Genomic DNA, 15,940 nt, shown 5'->3' with positions numbered 1-15,940 from the left:
ATATTTTTGATTGAGCAGTTATGAAACACTCTTTCTGTAGAAAATGCAAGTGGAGATTCGGAGCGCTAAGAGGGTAATAGTGGAAAAAGGAATGTCTTCAAATATAAACTACACAGAATCATTCTGTGAAACTTCTTTCTGATCTGTGCATTCAGCTAACAGAGTTAAACCATACTTTTGATTGAGCAGATCTGAACACTCTTTCTGTAGAAAATGCAACTGGACATTTGGAGCGCTAAGAGAGTAGTAGTGGAAAAAGGAATATATTCAAATATAAACTACACAGAAGCATTCTGTGAAACTTCTTTCTGATCTGAGCATTCAGCTAACAGAGTTAAACCATACTTTTGATTGAGCAGTTTTGAAACACTCTGTCTGTAGAAAATGCAACTGGACATTCGTAGCGCTAAGTGGGTAATAGTGGAGAAAAGAATATGTTCAAATATAAACTACACAGAAGCATTGTATGAAACTTCTTTCTGTTCTGTGCATTCAGCTAACAGAGTTCAACCTTACTTTTGATTGAGCCATTCTGAAACACTCTTTCTGTAGAAACTGCAATTGGACATGCTAATCGCTAAGAGGCCTACATTGGGAAAAAGAATATCTTCAAATAAAAACTACACAGATGCATTCTGTGAAACTTATTTCTGATCTGTAAATTCAGTTAACGGAGATAAAACATATTTTTGATTGAGCAGTTATGAAACACTCTTTTTGTAGAAAATGCAAGTGGAGATTCGGAGCGCTAAGTGGGTAATAGTGGAAAAAGGAATGTCTTCAAATATAAACTACACAGAATCATTCGGTGAAACTTCTTTCTGATCTGAGGATTCAGCTAACAGAGTTAAACCATACTTTTGATTGAGCTGTTTTGAAACACTCTGTCTGTAGAAAATGCAACTGGACATTTGGAGCGCTAAGAGAGTAGTAGTGGAAAAAGGAATATATTCAAATATAAACTACACAGAAGCATTCTGTGAAACTTCTTTCTGATCTGAGCATTCAGCTAACAGAGTTAAACCATAATTTTGATTGAGCAGTTTTGAAACACTCTGTCTGTAGAAAATGCAACTGGACATTCGTAGCGCTAAGTGGGTAATAGAGGAGAAAAGAATATGTTCAAATATAAACTACACAGAAGCATTGTATGAAACTTCTTTCTGTTCTGTGCATTCAACTAACAGAGTTGAACCTTACTTTTGATTGAGCCTTTCTGAAACACTCTTTCTGTAGAAATTGCAATTGGACATTCTGAGCGCTAAGAGGCCTCTATTGGGAAAAATAATATCTTCAAATAAAAACTACACAGAAGCATTGCGTGAAACTTATTTCTGATATGTTCATTAAGCTAACAGAGTTAAACCATACTTTTGATTGCGCAGTTCTGAACACTCTTTCTGTAGAAAATGCAAGTGGACATTCGGAGCGCTAAGAGGGTAATAGTTTAAAAAAGGAATATATTCAAATATAAACTACACAGTAGCATTCTGTGAAAACTCTTTCTGTTCTGTGCATTCAGCTAACAGAGTTGAACCTTACTTTTGATTGAGCCGTTCTGAAACACTCTTTCTGTAGAAACTGCAATTGGACATGCTAAGCGCTAAGAGGCCTACATTGGGAAAAAGAATATCTTCAAATAAAAACTACACAGATGCATTCTGCGAAACTTATTTCTGATCTGTAAATTCAGTTAACAGAGATAAAACATATTTTTGATTGAGCAGTTATGAAACACTCTTTTTGTAGAAAATGCAAGTGGAGATTCGGAGCGCTAAGAGGGTAATAGTGGAAAAAGGAATGTCTTCAAATATAAACTACACAGAATCATTCGGTGAAACTTCTTTCTGATCTGTGCATTCAGCTAACAGAGTTAAACCATACTTTTGATTGAGCAGATCTGAACACTCTTTCTGTAGAAAATGCAACTGGACATTTGGAGCGCTAAGAGCGTAGTAGTGGAAAAAGGAATATATTCAAATATAAACTACACAGAAGCATTCTGTGAAACATCTTTCTGATCTGAGCATTCAGCTAACAGAGTTAAACCATACTTTTGATTGAGCAGTTTTGAAACACTCTGTCTGTAGAAAATGCAACTGGACATTCGTAGCGCTAAGTGGGTAATAGTGGAAAAAAGAATATGTTCAAATATAAACTACACAGAAGCATTCTGTGAAACTTCTTTCTGTTCTGTGCATTCGACTAACAGAGTTGAACCTTACTTTTGATTGAGCCGTTCTGAAACACTCTTTCTGTAGAAACTGCAATTGGACATTCTGAGCGCTAAGAGGCCTTTATTGGGAAAAAGAATGTCTACAAATAAAAACTACACAGAAGAATTGTGTGAAACTTCTTTCTGTTCTGTTTGTTCAACTAAAAGAGTTGAACCTTAGTTTTGATTGAGCCGTTCTGAAACACTCTTTCTGAAGAAAATGCAAGTGGAGATTCGGAGCGCTAAGAGGGTAATAGTGGAAAAAGGAATGTCTCCAAATATAAACTACACAGAATCATTCTGTGAAACTTCTTTCTGATCTGTGCATTCAGCTAACAGAGTTAAAACATACTTTTGATTGAGCAGATCTGAACACTCTTTCTGTAGAAAATGCAACTGGACATTTGGAGCGCTAAGAGAGTAGTAGTGGAAAAAGGAATATATTCAAATATAAACTACACAGAAGCATTCTGTGAAACTTCTTTCTGATCTGAGCATTCAGCTAACAGTGTTAACCATACTTTTGATTGAGCAGTTTTGAAACACTCTGTCTGTAGAAAATGCAACTGGACATTCGTAGCGCTAAGTGGGTAATAGTGGAGAAAAGAATATGTTCATATATAAACTACACAGAAGCATTGTATGAAACTTCTTTCTGTTCTGTGCATTCAACTAACAGAGTTGAACCTTACTTTTGATTGAGCCTTTCTGAAACACTCTTTCTGTAGAAACTGCAATTGGACATTCTGAGCGCTAAGAGGATTCTATTGGGAAAAATAATATCTTCAAATAAAAACTACACAGAAGCATTGTGTGAAACTTATTTCTGATATGTTCATTAAGCTAACAGAGTTAAACCATACTTTTGATTGCGCAGTTCTGAACACTCTTTCTGAAGAAAATGCAAGTGGACATTCGGAGCGCTAAGAGGGTAATAGTGGAAAAAGGAATATATTCAAATATAAACTACACAGTAGCATTCTGTGAAAACTCTTTCTGTTCTGTGCATTCAGCTAACAGAGTTGAACCTTACTTTTGATTGAGCCGTTCTGAATCACTCTTTCTGTAGAAACTGCAATTGGACATGCTAAGCGCTAAGAGGCCTACATTGGAAAAAGAATATCTTCAAATAAAAACTACACAGATGCATTCTGCGAAACTTATTTCTGATCTGTAAATTCAGTTAACAGAGATAAAACATATTTTTGATTGAGCAGTTATGAAACACTCTTTCTGTAGAACATGCAAGTGGAGATTCGGAGCGCTAAGAGGGTAATAGTGGAAAAAGGAATGTCTTCAAATATAAACTACACAGAATCATTCGGTGAAACTTCTTTCTGATCTGTGCATTCAGCTAACAGAGTTAAACCATACTTTTGATTGAGCAGATCTGAACACTCTTTCTGTAGAAAATGCAACTGGACATTTGGAGCGCTAAGAGCGTAGTAGTGGAAAAAGGAATATATTCAAATATAAACTACACAGAAGCATTCTGTGAAACTTCTTTCTGATCTGAGCATTCAGCTAACAGAGTTAAACCATACTTTTGATTGAGCAGTTTTGAAACTATCTGTCTGTAGAAAATGCAACTGGACATTCGTAGCGCTAAGTGGGTAATAGTGGAAAAAAGAATATGTTTAAATATAAACTACACAGAAGCATTCTGTGAAACTTCTTTCTGTTCTGTGCATTCAACTAACAGAGTTGAACCTTACTTTTGATTGAGCCGTTCTGAAACACTCTTTCTGTAGAAACTGCAATTGGACATTCTGAGCGCTAAGAGGCCTATATTGGGAAAAAGAATGTCTACAAATAAAAACTACACAGAAGAATTGTGTGAAACTTCTTTCTGTTCTGTTTGTTCAACTAAAAGAGTTGAACCTTAGTTTTGATTGAGCCGTTCTGAAACACTCTTTCTGTAGAAAATGCAAGTGGAGATTCGGAGCGCTAAGTGGGTAATAGTGGAAAAAGGAATGTCTCCAAATATAAACTACACAGAATCATTCTGTGAAACTTCTTTCTGATCTGTGCATTCAGCTAACAGAGTTAAACCATACTTTTGATTGAGCAGATCTGAACACTCTTTCTGTAGAAAATGCAACTGGACATTTGGAGCGCTAAGAGAGTAGTAGTGGAAAAAGGAATATATTCAAATATAAACTACACAGAAGCATTCTGTGAAACTTCTTTCTGATCTGAGCATTCAGCTAACAGAGTTAAACCATACTTTTGATTGAGCAGTTTTGAAACACTCTGTCTGTAGAAAATGCAACTGGACATTCGTAGCGCTAAGTGGTTAATAGTGGAGAAAAGAATATGTTCAAATATAAACTACACAGAAGCATTGTATGAAACTTCTTTCTGTTCTGTGCATTCAACTAACAGAGTTGAACCTTACTTTTGATTGAGCCTTTCTGAAACACTCTTTCTATAGAAATTGCAATTGGACATTCTGAGCGCTAAGAGGCCTCTATTGGGAAAAATAATATCTTCAAATAAAAACTACACAGAAGCATTGTGTGAAACTTATTTCTGATATGTTCATTAAGCTAACAGAGTTAAACCATACTTTTGATTGCGCAGTTCTGAACACTCTTTCTGTAGAAAATGCAAGTGGACTTTCGGAGCGCTAAGAGGGTAATAGTTTAAAAAAGGAATATATTCAAATATAAACTACACAGTAGCATTCTGTGAAAACTCTTTCTGTTCTGTGCATTCAGCTAACAGAGTTGAACCTTACTTTTGATTGAGCCGTTCTGAAACACTCTTTCTGTAGAAACTGCAATTGGACATGCTAAGCGCTAAGAGGCCTACATTGGGAAAAAGAATATCTTCAAATAAAAACTACACAGATGCATTCTGCGAAACTTATTTCGGATCTGTAAATTCAGTTAACAGAGATAAAACATATTTTTGATTGAGCAGTTATGAAACACTCTTTTTGTAGAAAATGCAAGTGGAGATTCGGCTCGCTAAGAGGGTAATAGTGGAAAAAGTAATGTCTTCAAATATAAACTACACAGAATCATTCGGTGAAACTTCTTTCTGATCTGTGCATTCAGCTAACAGAGTTAAACCATACTTTTGATTGAGCAGATCTGAACACTCTTTCTGTAGAAAATGCAACTGGACATTTGGAGCGCTAAGAGCGTAGTAGTGGAAAAAGGAATATATTCAAATATAAACTACACAGAAGCATTCTGTGAAACTTCTTCTGATCTGAGCATTCAGCTAACAGAGTTAAACCATACTTTTAATTGAGCAGTTTTGAAACACTCTGTCTGTAGAAAATGCAACTGGACATTCGTAGCGCTAAGTGGGTAATAGTGGAAAAAAGAATATGTTCAAATATAAACTACACAGAAGCATTCTGTGAAACTTCTTTCTGTTCTGTGCATTCGACTAACAGAGTTGAACCTTACTTTTGATTGAGCCGTTCTGAAACACTCTTTCTGTAGAAACTGCAATTGGACATTCTGAGCGCTAAGAGGCCTATATTGGGAAAAAGAATGTCTACAAATAAAAACTACACAGAAGAATTGTGTGAAACTTCTTTCTGTTCTGTTTGTTCAACTAAAAGAGTTGAACCTTAGTTTTGATTGAGCCATTCTGAAACACTCTTTCTGAAGAAAATGCAAGTGGAGATTCGGAGCGCTAAGAGGGTAATAGTGGAAAAAGGAATGTCTCCAAATATAAACTACACAGAATCATTCTGTGAAACTTCTTTCTGATCTGTGCATTCAGCTAACAGAGGTAAAACATACTTTTGATTGAGCAGATCTGAACACTCTTTCTGTAGAAAATGCAACTGGACATTTGGAGCGCTAAGAGAGTAGTAGTGGAAAAAGGAATATATTCAAATATAAACTACACAGAAGCATTCTGTGAAACTTCTTTCTGATCTGAGCATTCAGCTAACAGTGTTAAACCATACGTTTGATTGAGCAGTTTTGAAACACTCTGTCTGTAGAAAATGCAACTGGACATTCGTAGCGCTAAGTGGGTAATAGTGGAGAAAAGAATATGTTCAAATATAAACTACACAGAAGCATTGTATGAAACTTCTTTCTGTTCTGTGCATTCAGCTAACAGAGTTGAACCTTACTTTTGATTGAGCCGTTGTGAAACACTCTTTCTGTAGAAACTGCAATTGGACATTCTGAGCGCTAAGAGGAATCTATTGGGAAAAATAATATCTTCAAATAAAAACTACACAGAAGCATTGTGTGAAACTTATTTCTGATATGTTCATTAAGCTAACAGAGTTAAACCATACTTTTGATTGTGCAGTTCTGAACACTCTTTCTGAAGAAAATGCAAGTGGACATTCGGAGCGCTAAGAGGGTAATAGTGGAAAAAGGAATGTCTTCAAATATAAACTACACAGAATCATTCGGTGAAACTTCTTTCTTATCTGTGCATTCAGCTAACAGAGTTAAACCATACTTTTGATTGAGCAGATCTGAACACTCTTTCTGTAGAAAATGCAACTGGACATTTGGAGCGCTAAGAGCTTAGTAGTGGAAAAAGGAATATATTCAAATATAAACTACACAGAAGCATTCTGTGAAACTTCTTTCCGATCTGAGCATTCAGCTAACAGAGTTAAACCATACCTTTGATTGAGCAGTTTTGAAACACTCTGTCTGTAGAAAATGCAACTGGACATTCGTAGCGCTAAGTGGGTAATAGTGGAAAAAAGAATATGTTCAAATATAAACTACACAGAAGCATTCTGTGAAACTTCTTTCTGTTCTGTGCATTCAACTAACAGAGTTGAACCTTACTTTTGATTGAGCCGTTCTGAAACACTCTTTCTGTAGAAACTGCAATTGGACATTCTGAGCGCTAAGAGGCCTATATTGGGAAAAAGAATATCTACAAATAAAAACTACACAGAAGAATTGTGTGAAACTTCTTTCTGTTCTGTTTGTTCAACTAAAAGAGTTGAACCTTAGTTTTGATTGAGCCGTTCTGAAACACTCTTTCTGTAGAAAATGCAAGTGGAGATTCGGAGCGCAAAGAGGGTAATAGTGGAAAAAGGAATGTCTCCAAATATAAACTACACAGAATCATTCTGTGAAATTTCTTTCTGATCTGTGCATTCAGCTAACAGAGTTAAACCATACTTTTGATTGAGCAGATCTGAACACTCTTTCTGTAGAAAATGGAACTGGACATTTGGAGCGCTAAGAGAGTAGTAGTGGAAAAAGGAATATATTCAAATATAAACTACACAGAAGCATTCTGTGAAACTTCTTTCTGATCTGAGCATTCAGCTAACAGAGTTAAAACATACTTTTGATTGAGCAGTTTTGAAACACTCTGTCTGTAGAAAATGCAACTGGACATTCGTAGCGCTAAGTGGGTAATAGTGGAGAAAAGAATATGTTCAAATATAAACTACACAGAAGCATTGTATGAAACTTCTTTCTGTTCTGTGCATTCAACTAACAGAGTTGAACCTTACTTTTGATTGAGCCTTTCTGAAACACTCTTTCTGTAGAAACTGCAATTGGACATTCTGAGCGCTAAGAGGACTCTATTGGGAAAAATAATATCTTCAAATAAAAACTACACAGAAGCATTGTGTGAAACTTATTTCTGATATGTTCATTAAGCTAACAGAGTTAAACCATACTTTTGATTGCGCAGTTCTGAACACTCTTTCTGTAGAAAATGCAAGTGGACATTCGGAGCGCTAAGAGGGTAATAGTGGAAAAAGGAATATATTCAAATATAAACTACACAGTAGCATTCTGTGAAAACATTTTCTGTTCTGTGCATTCAGCTAACAGTGTTGAACCTTACTTTTGATTGAGCCGTTGTGAAACACTCTTTCTGTAGAAACTGCAATTGGACATGCTAAGCGCTAAGAGGCCTACATTGGGAAAAAGAATATCTTCAAATAAAAACTACACAGATGCATTCTGCGAAACTTATTTCTGATCTGTAAATTCAGTTAACAGATATAAAACATATTTTTGATTGAGCAGTTATGAAACACTATTTTTGTAGAAAATGCAAGTGGAGATTCGGAGCGCTAAGAGGGTAATAGTGGAAAAAGGAATGTCTTCAAATATAAACTACACAGAATCATTCGGTGAAACTTCTTTCTGATCTGTGCATTCAGCTAACAGAGTTAAACCCTACTTTTGATTGAGCAGATCTGAACACTCTTTCTGTAGAAAATGCAACTGGACATTTGGAGCGCTAAGAGCGTAGTAGTGGAAAAAGGAATATATTCAAATATAAACTACACAGAAGCATTCTGTGAAACTTCTTTCTGATCTGAGCATTCAGCTAACAGAGTTAAACCATACTTTTGATTGAGCAGTTTTGAAACACTCTGTCTGTAGAAAATGCAACTGGACATTCGTAGCGCTAAGTGGGTAATAGTGGAAAAAAGAATATGTTCAAATATAAACTACACAGAAGCATTCTGTGAAACTTCTTTCTGTTCTGTGCATTCAACTAACAGAGTTGGAAATTACTTTTGATTGAGCCGTTCTGAAACACTCTTTCTGTAGAAACTGCAATTGGACATTCTGAGCGCTAAGAGGCCTATATTGGGAAAAAGAATGTCTACAAATAAAAACTACACAGAAGAATTGTGTGAAACTTCTTTCTGTTCTGTTTGTTCAACTAAAAGAGTTGAACCTTAGTTTTGATTGAGCCGTTCTGAAACACTCTTTCTGTAGAAAATGCAAGTGGAGATTCGGAGCGCTAAGAGGGTAATAGTGGAAAAAGTAATGTCTCCAAATATAAACTACACAGAATCATTCTGTGAAACTTCTTTCTGATCTGTGCATTCAGCTAACAGAGTTAAACCATACTTTTGATTGAGCAGATCTGAACACTCTTTCTGTAGAAAATGCAACTGGACATTTGGAGCGCTAAGAGAGTAGTAGAGGAAAAAGGAATATATTCAAATATAAACTACACAGAAGCATTCTGTGAAACTTCTTTCTGATCTGAGCATTCAGCTAACAGAGTTAAACCATACTTTTGATTGAGCAGTTTTGAAACACTCTGTCTGTAGAAAATGCAACTGGACATTCGTAGCGCTAAGTGGGTAATAGTGGAGAAAAGAATATGTTCAAATATAAACTACACAGAAGCATTGTATGAAACTTCTTTCTGTTCTGTGCATTCAGCTAACAGAGTTCAACCTTACTTTTGATTGAGCCATTCTGAAACACTCTTTCTGTAGAAACTGCAATTGGACATGCTAAGCGCTAAGAGGCCTACACTGGGAAAAAGAATATCTTCAAATAAAAACTACACAGATGCATTCTGTGAAACTTATTTCTGATCTGTAAATTCAGTTAACAGAGATAAAACATATTTTTGATTGAGCAGTTATGAAACACTCTTTTTGTAGAAAATGCAAGTGGAGATTCGGAGCGCTAAGAGGGTAATAGTGGAAAAAGGAATGTCTTCAAATATAAACTACACAGAATCATTCGGTGAAACTTCTTTCTGATCTGAGGATTCAGCTAACAGAGTTAAACCATACTTTTGATTGAGCAGTTTTGAAACACTCTGTCTGTAGAAAATGCAACTGGACATTTGGAGCGCTAAGAGAGTAGTAGTGGAAAAAGGAATATATTCAAATATAAACTACACAGAAGCATTCTGTGAAACTTCTTTCTGATCTGAGCATTCAGCTAACAGAGTTAAACCATACTTTTGATTGAGCAGTTTTGAAACACTCTTTCTGTAGAAATTGCAATTGGACATTCTGAGCGCTAAGAGGCCTCTATTGGGAAAAATAATATCTTCAAATAAAAACTACACAGAAGCATTGTGTGAAACTTATTTCTGATATGTTCATTAAGCTAACAGAGTTAAACCATACTTTTGATTGCGCAGTTCTGAACACTCTGTCTGTAGAAAATGCAAGTGGACATTCGGAGCGCTAAGAGGGTAATAGTGGAAAAAGGAATATATTCAAATATAAACTACACAGTAGCATTCTGTGAAAACTCTTACTGTTCTGTGCATTCAGCTAACAGAGTTGAACCTTACTTTTGATTGAGCCGTTCTGAAACACTCTTTCTGTAGAAACTGCAATTGGACATGCTAAGCGCTATGAGGCCTACATTGGGAAAAAGAATATCTTCAAATAAAAACTACACAGATGCATTCTGTGAAACTTATTTCTGATCTGTAAATTCAGTTTACAGAGATAAAACATATTTTTGATTGAGCAGTTATGAAACACTCTTTTTGTAGGAAATGCAAGTGGAGATTCGGAGCGCTAAGAGGGTAATAGTGGAAAAAGGAATGTCTTCAAATATAAACTACACAGGATCATTCGGTGAAATTTCTTTCTGATCTGTGCATTCAGCTAACAGAGTTAAACCATACTTTTGATTGAGCAGATCTGAACACTCTTTCTGTAGAAAATGGAACTGGACATTTGGAGCGCTAAGAGAGTAGTAGTGGAAAAAGGAATATATTCAAATATAAACTACACAGAAGCATTCTGTGAAACTTCTTTCTGATCTGAGCATTCAGCTAACAGAGTTAAAACATACTTTTGATTGAGCAGTTTTGAAACACTCTCTCTGTAGAAAATGCAACTGGACATTCGTAGCGCTAAGTGGGTAATAGTGGAGAAAAGAATATGTTCAAATATAAACTACACAGAAGCATTGTATGAAACTTCTTTCTGTTCTGTGCATTCAACTAACAGAGTTGAACCTTACTTTTGATTGAGCCTTTCTGAAACACTCTTTCTGTAGAAACTGCAATTGGACATTCTGAGCGCTAAGAGGACTCTATTGGGAAAAATAATATCTTCAAATAAAAACTACACAGAAGCATTGTGTGAAACTTATTTCTGATATGTTCATTAAGCTAACAGAGTTAAACCATACTTTTGATTGCGCAGTTCTGAACACTCTTTCTGTAGAAAATGCAAGTGGACATTCGGAGCGCTAAGAGGGTAATAGTGGAAAAAGGAATGTCTTCAAATATAAACTACACAGAATCATTCGGTGAAACTTCTTTCTGATCTGTGCATTCAGCTAACAGAGTTAAACCATACTTTTGATTGAGCAGATCTGAACACTCTTTCTGTAGAAAATGCAACTGGACATTTGGAGCGCTAAGAGCGTAGTAGTGGAAAAAGGAATATATTCAAATATAAACTACACAGAAGCATTCTGTGAAACTTCTTTCTGATCTGAGCATTCAGCTAACAGAGTTAAACCATACTTTTGATTGAGCAGTTTTGAAACTATCTGTCTGTAGAAAATGCAACTGGACATTCGTAGCGCTAAGTGGGTAATAGTGGAAAAAAGAATATGTTTAAATATAAACTACACAGAAGCATTCTGTGAAACTTCTTTCTGTTCTGTGCATTCAACTAACAGAGTTGAACCTTACTTTTGATTGAGCCGTTCTGAAACACTCTGTCTGTAGAAACTGCAATTGGACATTCTGAGCGCTAAGAGGCCTATATTGGGAAAAAGAATGTCTACAAATAAAAACTACACAGAAGAATTGTGTGAAACTTCTTTCTGTTCTGTTTGTTCAACTAAAAGAGTTGAACCTTAGTTTTGATTGAGCCGTTCTGAAACACTCTTTCTGTAGAAAATGCAAGTGGAGATTCGGAGCGCTAAGTGGGTAATAGTGGAAAAAGGAATGTCTCCAAATATAAACTACACAGAATCATTCTGTGAAACTTCTTTCTGATCTGTGCATTCAGCTAACAGAGTTAAACCATACTTTTGATTGAGCAGATCTGAACACTCTTTCTGTAGAAAATGCAACTGGACATTTGGAGCGCTAAGAGAGTAGTAGTGGAAAAAGGAATATATTCAAATATAAACTACACAGAAGCATTCTGTGAAACTTCTTTCTGATCTGAGCATTCAGCTAACAGAGTTAAACCATACTTTTGATTGAGCAGTTTTGAAACACTCTGTAGAAAATGCAACTGGACATTCGTAGCGCTAAGTGGTTAATAGTGGAGAAAAGAATATGTTCAAATATAAACTACACAGAAGCATTGTATGAAACTTCTTTCTGTTCTGTGCATCCAACTAACAGAGTTGAACCTTACTTTTGATTGAGCGTTTCTGAAACACTCTTTCTATAGAAATTGCAATTGGACATTCTGAGCGCTAAGAGGCCTCTATTGGGAAAAATAATATCTTCAAATAAAAACTACACAGAAGCATTGTGTGAAACATATTTCTGATATGTTCATTAAGCTAACAGAGTTAAACCATACTTTTGATTGCGCAGTTCTGAACACTCTTTCTGTAGAAAATGCAAGTGGACTTTCGGAGCGCTAAGAGGGTAATAGTTTAAAAAAGGAATATATTCAAATATAATCTACACAGTAGCATTCTGTGAAAACTCTTACTGTTCTGTGCATTCAGCTAACAGAGTTGAACCTTACTTTTGATTGAGCCGTTCTGAAACACTCTTTCTGTAGAAACTGCAATTGGACATGCTAAGCGCTAAGAGGCCTACATTGGGAAAAAGAATATCTTCAAATAAAAACTACACAGATGCATTCTGCGAAACTTATTTCGGATCTGTAAATTCAGTTAACAGAGATAAAACATATTTTTGATTGAGCAGTTATGAAACACTCTTTTTGTAGAAAATGCAAGTGGAGATTCGGAGCGCTAAGAGGGTAATAGTGGAAAAAGGAATGTCTTCAAATATAAACTACACAGAATCATTCGGTGAAACTTCTTTCTGATCTGTGCATTCAGCTAACAGAGTTAAACCATACTTTTGATTGAGCAGATCTGAACACTCTTTCTGTAGAAAATGCAACTGGACATTTGGAGCGCTAAGAGCGTAGTAGTGGAAAAAGGAATATATTCAAATATAAACTACACAGAAGCATTCTGTGAAACTTCTTCTGATCTGAGCATTCAGCTAACAGAGTTAAACCATACTTTTAATTGAGCAGTTTTGAAACACTCTGTCTGTAGAAAATGCAACTGGACATTCGTAGCGCTAAGTGGGTAATAGTGGAAAAAAGAATATGTTCAAATATAAACTACACAGAAGCATTCTGTGAAACTTCTTTCTGTTCTGTGCATTCGACTAACAGAGTTGAACCTTACTTTTGATTGAGCCGTTCTGAAACACTCTTTCTGTAGAAACTGCAATTGGACATTCTGAGCGCTAAGAGGCCTATATTGGGAAAAAGAATGTCTACAAATAAAAACTACACAGAAGAATTGTGTGAAACTTCTTTCTGTTCTGTTTGTTCAACTAAAAGAGTTGAACCTTAGTTTTGATTGAGCCATTCTGAAACACTCTTTCTGAAGAAAATGCAAGTGGAGATTCGGAGCGCTAAGAGGGTAATAGTGGAAAAAGGAATGTCTCCAAATATAAACTACACAGAATCATTCTGTGAAACTTCTTTCTGATCTGTGCATTCAGCTAACAGAGGTAAAACATACTTTTGATTGAGCAGATCTGAACACTCTTTCTGTAGAAAATGCAACTGGACATTTGGAGCGCTAAGAGAGTAGTAGTGGAAAAAGGAATATATTCAAATATAAACTACACAGAAGCATTCTGTGAAACTTCTTTCTGATCTGAGCATTCAGCTAACAGTGTTAAACCATACGTTTGATTGAGCAGTTTTGAAACACTCTGTCTGTAGAAAATGCAACTGGACATTCGTAGCGCTAAGTGGGTAATAGTGGAGAAAAGAATATGTTCAAATATAAACTACACAGAAGCATTGTATGAAACTTCTTTCTGTTCTGTGCATTCAGCTAACAGAGTTGAACCTTACTTTTGATTGAGCCGTTGTGAAACACTCTTTCTGTAGAAACTGCAATTGGACATTCTGAGCGCTAAGAGGAATCTATTGGGAAAAATAATATCTTCAAATAAAAACTACACAGAAGCATTGTGTGAAACTTATTTCTGATATGTTCATTAAGCTAACAGAGTTAAACCATACTTTTGATTGTGCAGTTCTGAACACTCTTTCTGAAGAAAATGCAAGTGGACATTCGGAGCGCTAAGAGGGTAATAGTGGAAAAAGGAATGTCTTCAAATATAAACTACACAGAATCATTCGGTGAAACTTCTTTCTTATCTGTGCATTCAGCTAACAGAGTTAAACCATACTTTTGATTGAGCAGATCTGAACACTCTTTCTGTAGAAAATGCAACTGGACATTTGGAGCGCTAAGAGCGTAGTAGTGGAAAAAGGAATATATTCAAATATAAACTACACAGAAGCATTCTGTGAAACTTCTTTCTGATCTGAGCATTCAGCTAACAGAGTTAAAACATACTTTTGATTGAGCAGTTTTGAAACACTCTGTCTGTAGAAAATGCAACTGGACATTCGTAGCGCTAAGTGGGTAATAGTGGAGAAAAAAATATGTTCAAATATAAACTACACAGAAGCATTGTATGAAACTTCTTTCTGTTCTGTGCATTCAACTAACAGAGTTGAACCTTACTTTTGATTGAGCCTTTCTGAAACACTCTTTCTGTAGAAACTGCAATTGGACATTCTGAGCGCTAAGAGGACTCTATTGGGAAAAATAATATCTTCAAATAAAAACTACACAGAAGCATTGTGTGAAACTTATTTCTGATATGTTCATTAAGCTAACAGAGTTAAACCATACTTTTGATTGCGCAGTTCTGAACACTCTTTCTGTAGAAAATGCAAGTGGACATTCGGAGCGCTAAGAGGGTAATAGTGGAAAAAGGAATATATTCAAATATAAACTACACAGTAGCATTCTGTGAAAACATTTTCTGTTCTGTGCATTCAGCTAACAGAGTTGAACCTTACTTTTGATTGAGCCGTTGTGAAACACTCTTTCTGTAGAAACTGCAATTGGACATGCTAAGCGCTAAGAGGCCTACATTGGGAAAAAGAATATCTTCAAATAAAAACTACACAGATGCATTCTGCGAAACTTATTTCTGATCTGTAAATTCAGTTAACAGATATAAAACATATTTTTGATTGAGCAGTTATGAAACACTATTTTTGTAGAAAATGCAAGTGGAGATTCGGAGCGCTAAGAGGGTAATAGTGGAAAAAGGAATGTCTTCAAATATAAACTACACAGAATCATTCGGTGAAACTTCTTTCTGATCTGTGCATTCAGCTAACAGAGTTAAACCCTACTTTTGATTGAGCAGATCTGAACACTCTTTCTGTAGAAAATGCAACTGGACATTTGGAGCGCTAAGAGCGTAGTAGTGGAAAAAGGAATATATTCAAATATAAACTACACAGAAGCATTCTGTGAAACTTCTTTCTGATCTGAGCATTCAGCTAACAGAGTTAAACCATACTTTTGATTGAGCAGTTTTGAAACACTCTGTCTGTAGAAAATGCAACTGGACATTCGTAGCGCTAAGTGGGTAATAGTGGAAAAAAGAATATGTTCAAATATAAACTACACAGAAGCATTCTGTGAAACTTCTTTCTGTTCTGTGCATTCAACTAACAGAGTTGGAAATTACTTTTGATTGAGCCGTTCTGAAACACTCTTTCTGTAGAAACTGCAATTGGACATTCTGAGCGCTAAGAGGCCTATATTGGGAAAAAGAATGTCTACAAATAAAAACTACACAGAAGAATTGTGTGAAACTTCTTTCTGTTCTGTTTGTTCAACTAAAAGAGTTGAACCTTAGTTTTGATTGAGCCGTTCTGAAACACTCTTTCTGTAGAAAATGCAAGTGGAGATTCGGAGCGCTAAG

This window comes from Symphalangus syndactylus, chromosome X, assembly GCF_028878055.3.
Source record: "Symphalangus syndactylus isolate Jambi chromosome X, NHGRI_mSymSyn1-v2.1_pri, whole genome shotgun sequence".
Lineage (NCBI taxonomy): Eukaryota > Metazoa > Chordata > Mammalia > Primates > Hylobatidae > Symphalangus > Symphalangus syndactylus.
The sequence above is the reverse complement of the archived record's forward strand: the minus strand, read 5'-3'. Positions refer to the sequence as shown.